Below are 6,000 nucleotides of genomic sequence, written 5' to 3'. Positions count from 1 at the left end.
TCCCAGGACGTAAGTTATATGATACAGAAGCTTTGATTGCAGATACTGATGATTTGGGGTGCTACACAAAATATATTGGCTGGATGCTATTTAAAAGGAAAGGTTTGCCATTAAAAAAAAATAATTACCGGTATAGTTTAGGAGCTTGTTAACTCTTAAATTAGCTACCTTACAGCAAAAAGCCCCTAGAGAACATTTGACCCTCCTCTGGCCTCATTTTGCTGGCACTGCTCCTTTAAAGCAGTGTGACCTGATGGGATACCTCCTTGTGGTTTACAATGCCTGTTGGAAAGGGTGTTGGTCTTCTGTCAAGAGTGCTCACCTGGGTGTCTCCTTAGACTATGGATGTGGAACAGCAAGGTTAAGTGACAATGCTTTTCTTCTGATGATTTTTGTCAAATAATTGTTCTCAGAGATTTAGCAGGGAGCCTACTGAATATTTTTATTCTTTCCTAGGAGATTATCTGTAGCCCTTTACTAGCAGTTATTTTATTGTGTTGCCAGAAGAGTTTCTGTTACTGCTAAGTCTGTCATATGAAATGATGCTGGTTTTCCTTGTCCTGAAAATAAAGAAAGGCTGAGCAGATTTGCTCAGCAGAGCGGGTTAAAGAGCGGTCTAGGAGAAAATGGCTTTCTTTCCAGGGAGCATTCTACAGTCAGGTGAACTTATTTAGATAAAATACCATTTCCTAAAAACAAAGAAAACCCAAACAAAACAAACAAAAGCCCCACAAGCAAACAACATCAAACCCAAACAAACAACTAAGCAAACTTCTGACTTCCTTTCTTTGTCCCACTTTTCTGTATTTCTTGATTTTAAAATGTTACAGTGTACTGTCTTAAAGTTAAGCATTGCTGATGCCTGTGCTGTGGCTTGCTCATGCACAGATAGGTTTTGTGTAGCTTTCTGAGCCCATGCATGTGTGATGGGAGGTGAGAGGGCAGAAAGGGTAAGGCTCAGTTTCTTTCTCTCAGTGATTGGTACAAGGAGGGGATTTCTTTTTCAGTGTTAAATTACTCTGGGGCCTAACACAGATGTAGTCAGACTTAAGAATACTACTCCCAAAGGTAAAAATGAAGGGATCTGATACAAAGACACTGGAGAAAGGTAGTTTTGCACTTTCCAAATTGTTTTCTGATGCTTTGGTGTCTCCTGGAGCTATCTTAGCACACCTCAGACTTTAAAGCAACAGCCTTCTGGAACTGCCAGAGCAGTTCCTAGACAGGGAGAGTTACCTTGTATCCAGCTATTTTTTCCTTTCACTTCAACATACTGGATGGGTTTCCTGTGTGAGAAGTAGTGCTGGGGAGACATTTGAGATACCACCTCTCTCTGTATATAGTTCTCCTGAAGCTGTAGAACTTTAAACAAGCAAACAGCTTTAGCAGTAAAAAAAATAAGCCTCCTGTTGCTAAGATATGTATAATTGTGAATGCTTTGGGCTTCAACTGTCTGACATGTTCTCACTATAAAAAAGGCCATATTGAAGACACGTTTACATGTATTATCATAGTATCATAGTATCAGTCAGGGTTGGAAGGGACCACAAGGATCATCTAGTTCCAACCCCCCTGCCATGGGCAGGGACACCCCACACTAGATCAGGCTGGCCAGAGCCTCATCCAGCCTGGTCTTAAACACCTCCAGGGACGGGGCCTCAACCACCTCCCTGGACAACCCATTCCAGGGTTTCACCACTCTCATGGTGAAGGACTTCCTCCTCACATCCAGCCTGAATCTCCCCACCTCCAGCTTCATTCCATTTCCCCTAGTGCTATCACTACCTGAGATCCTGAGAAGTCCCTCCCCAGCCTTCCTGTAGGCCCCCTTCAGATACTGGAAGGCCACAATGAGGTCACCTCGGAGCCTTCTCTTCTACAGACTGAACAGCCCCAACTCCTTCAGTCTGTCCTCATAGGAGAGGTGCTCCAGCCCTCTGATCATCCTGGTGGCCCTTCTCTGGACACGTTCCAGCACCTCCACATCCCTCTTGTAATAGGGGCTCCAGAACTGGATGCAGTACTCCAGGTGGGGTCTCACCAGAGCTGAGTGGGGGGGGAGGATCACCTCCCTCGACCTGCTAGCCACACTTCTCCTGATGCAGCCCAGGATCTGATTGGCTTTGCGGGCTGCAAGTGCACACTGAGAGCCCATGTTGAGCTTCTTGTCCACCAGCAACCCCCAAGTCTCTCTCCTCAGGGCTGCTTTCCAGCCAGTCACTGCCCAACCTGGATTTGTGCCTGGGATTGCCTCGACCCAGATGCAGGACCCTGCACTTGCTCTTATTGAACCTCCTGAGGTTGGCTTGTGCCCACCTCTCCAGCCTGTCAAGGTCCCTCTGGATGGCCTCCCTTCCCTCCAGCGTGTCTGCTGCACCACACAGCTTGGTGTCATCAGCAAACTTGCTGAGGGTGCACTCAATGCCACTGTCCATGTCACCCACAAAGATGTTGAACAAGACAGGTCCCAGGACTGATCCCTGAGGGACTCCGCTTGTCACTGGCCTCCACTGGGACATGGAGCCATTGACAGCCACTCTTTGGGTGCGGCCATCAAGCCAGTTCCTTATCCATCTAGTGGTCCACCCATCAAACCCATGTGTCACCAGTTTGGAGACCAGGATGTGGTGTGGGACAGTGTCGAAGGCTTTGCTCAGGTCCAGGTAAATGACATCAGTTGCTCGCCCCTCATCTATTAATTTTGTCACCTGCACATAGAAGGCAACCAGGTTGGTCAGGTTGGTATAAATGAATGTTCAAATACAATTTGCTTACTCAGCTTTGTCCATCACCAATTTAATGTATGCGGTTGGACCATGGTAGTACTTCTTGCTAGCATACAATATTCTTATCAGATTTAGTGGGTGTATGTAGTTTTGTTTAGCAAGGCCTTCCTAATCTGTAGAAGTCATCCTTTGTGAACTGATGAGAAAGGACAGTGAAAATGGCCTAAGAGCTAGCAGCACTGGTGACACAACATGTGTGTGGATGGCCGCACCCAAAGAGTGGCTGTCAATGGCTCCATGTCCCAGTGGAGGCCAGTGACAAGCGGAGGCCCTCAAGGATCAGTCCTGGGACCTGTCTTCTTCAACATCTTTGTGGGTGACATGGACAGTGGCATTGAGTGCACCCTCAGCAGGTTTGCTGATGACACCAAGCTGTGTGGTGCAGCAGACACGCTGGAGGGAAGGGAGGCCATCCAGAGGGACCTTGACAGGCTGGAGAGGTGGGCACAAGCCAACCTCATGAAGTTCAATAAGAGCAAGTGCAGGGTCCTGCATCTGGGTCGAGGCAATCCCAGGCACAAATCCAGGCTGGGCAGTGACTGGCTGGAAAGAAGCCCTGAGGAGAGAGACTTGGGGGTTGCTGGTGGACAAGAAGCTCAACATGAGCTCTCAGTGTGCACTTGCAGCACGCAAAGCCAATCAGATCCTGGGCTGCATCAAGAGAAGTGTGGCCAGCAGGTCAAGGGAGGTGATCCTCCCTCTCTACTCAGCTCTGGTGAGACCCCACCTGGAGTACTGCATCCAGTTCTGGAGCCCCTATTACAAGAGGGATATGGGCATGGTGGAACGTGTCCAGAGAAGGGCCACGAGGGCTGGATCACCTCTCCTATGAGGACAGACTGAAGGAGTTGGGGCTGTTCAGTCTGGAGAAGAGAAGGCTCTGAGGTGACCTCATTGTGGCCTTCCAGTATCTGAAGGGGGCCTACAGGAAGGCTGGGGAGGGACTTCTCAGGATCTCAGGTAGTGATAGGGCTAGGGGGAATGGAATGAAGCTGGAGGTGGGAGATTCAGACTGGACGTGAGGAGGAAGTCCCTCACCATGAGAGTGGTGAAACCCTGGAATGGGTTGTCCAGGGAGGTGGTTGAGGCCCCGTCCCTGGAGGTGTTTAAGACCAGGCTGGATGAGGCTCTGGCCAGCCTGATCTAGTGTGGGGTGTCTCTGCCCATGGCAGGGGGGTTGGAACTAGATGATCCTTGTGGTCCCTTCCAACCCTGACTGATTCTATGATACTATGATGCTTCCCTTTTTTGACCATAAAATCTCAAGAGGGAAAGAGGAAAGGTGTCTTGAAAAGGCTTAAAGAATAAAATGATGACAGCAGTGTACTGTATGTACTGTAGAGGGTGCAGAGCTTCAGAACGGGAGGGGAAAAGGCACACAAGAATATGGGCATCTGGACATTATTGGGGGTGGGGGGCAGTGTTTGCTTGGTTTCTTTGGGTATTTTTTTATTGGTTGGTTTGTTGGGTTTTTTTTTATTTCAAGGTTGTTATCTTCTTTTTTTTTAATTATTAAAGTCAGGAGAGGAAGAGAAGATAAAAGATGCATTAGGCAGGAGCTGGTCTGCTGGCTGCTAGTTGCAAGTTGTCCTGCCATCTACACTTGCATCCATCTTCTGAGATAAATTGGTTTTACATATATCAGCCATATGGCTGTTCTGGTATATGGGCAGGAAGGTACGCTGGAGCTGGCTGACACTAAGCTTTAAAAGCTACTTATGACTGTCTAATTGTTCATCAAAGGAACTGATGCTCTCTTGAAATTGTCTTTTCACAGCTTTCTCACAGGAAAGGAGTATTTTTTGGAAGTTCCTTTGCTCCACTCTAGTAAATGTGTTTATGTGGCAGGTTACAAGAAAAATCTCAAGGAACTGCAGATGTCTGACTTCAGGAACTGATTATCTTTTAATGAAGTAATTCATATGCAATACTTGATAAGTGTGTGGTCAGTAAACCTCTGAATGACTCTAAACGAAGACAAAATGAATATCAGCTTTAATGTCGGAGGATGCAGCCTTGTTTTCCAAAGCCAGGCTGTGTGCCTCTGAATGCTCTGAAATGAGAAATTGTTTCTCAGAAACGTTGGGGTTTGGTTTTTTGGCTTTTTTTAAGCAAGAAAAGCTACTTTTTTGAAAATGAGGAAATGGGGAGTCTTGTTGCTATGGGGTTAGTGTGTGCTCCCCACTGAGGGGTGAAAAACATGGACTGTGGCAAATCTGTGATCTCCTAGTGTAGCTTTGCAGTCCTTCTGTTTGGTGGGATTGCTACAGTACTTCATCCAGCACAGGAAAAGCAAAATAGCATTAGGTTCTTAAAAAATACTTGTATACTGACCCTTGACTGCCAACCCACCTGGAGGCCTCAAGGGTACATATGGCAGAAAGAGGAATGCTATAAGAAGCATAATAAGAAAAATATGCTACTGAAGAGGAACTAGCAAACCAAAATGGTGCCACAAACCTGAATTTCAGTCCCTTGAACATTGTTAGCTCTCTTAAAATCAGGTACTAATTATCCTTGGGTTTGAAACCATCCATAGGACCGAACTGATCTAGTTCCTGTGTAAATAATAGGCCTTAGTAGAGCAAATGACCACCTTGTTTCTAAGATGAACTGGACTTCATTGGATATTAAAACATCATGGGAAAATTATAGCTAGTACAAGGCAAGGTCAACCTAGTTCAGCATCCTTACTCTAATAGTGACCATTAGTGAATGCCAGGGCATGAGAGAGAGAGACACAGATCAAGTATACTGGTATTTCTCCAAAACAAGCTCTCAAACTAGGAGTCTCTAAAGATAGAGCCCACCTATACAGAGATATAGATAGGGGGCTATTTGGGCTACAGAATTATCAGAACTGACCCTTTGCCATGCATCCTCACTTGCAATAAATCAGGACTTTAAAAATGTCTGAAAATTTATGATTGGCTCTAATAATGATTAATGAGGATTTCACAAGATTAAAAGGGAAAAAGAAAAGGACTCACTTCACATGCTGCCTACTATCTTAAAAGGCAGCAGAGTATTTAAAGAATAATATTATCTTTTAAGTAGTGATGAGTTGAATGTGGAACTTGTGAAGACAATGTTAATTGAGGGTAGATGGGTTAAGGACATACAGAAGAGACTAAGAGCATATTATGATGCTCAGAGTTATGGTAAAGCACAGAACAGCCAGAACAGGGCAGACAAAGCTGTAAGAGAGCAGGCC

Source organism: Melanerpes formicivorus, unplaced genomic scaffold (genome assembly GCF_026170545.1).
Source record: "Melanerpes formicivorus ecotype bairdi unplaced genomic scaffold, bMelFor1.0.p_v2 SCAF_2, whole genome shotgun sequence".
NCBI classification, from domain to species: Eukaryota; Metazoa; Chordata; class Aves; order Piciformes; family Picidae; genus Melanerpes; species Melanerpes formicivorus.
Note: the sequence above shows the minus strand (reverse complement) of the source record.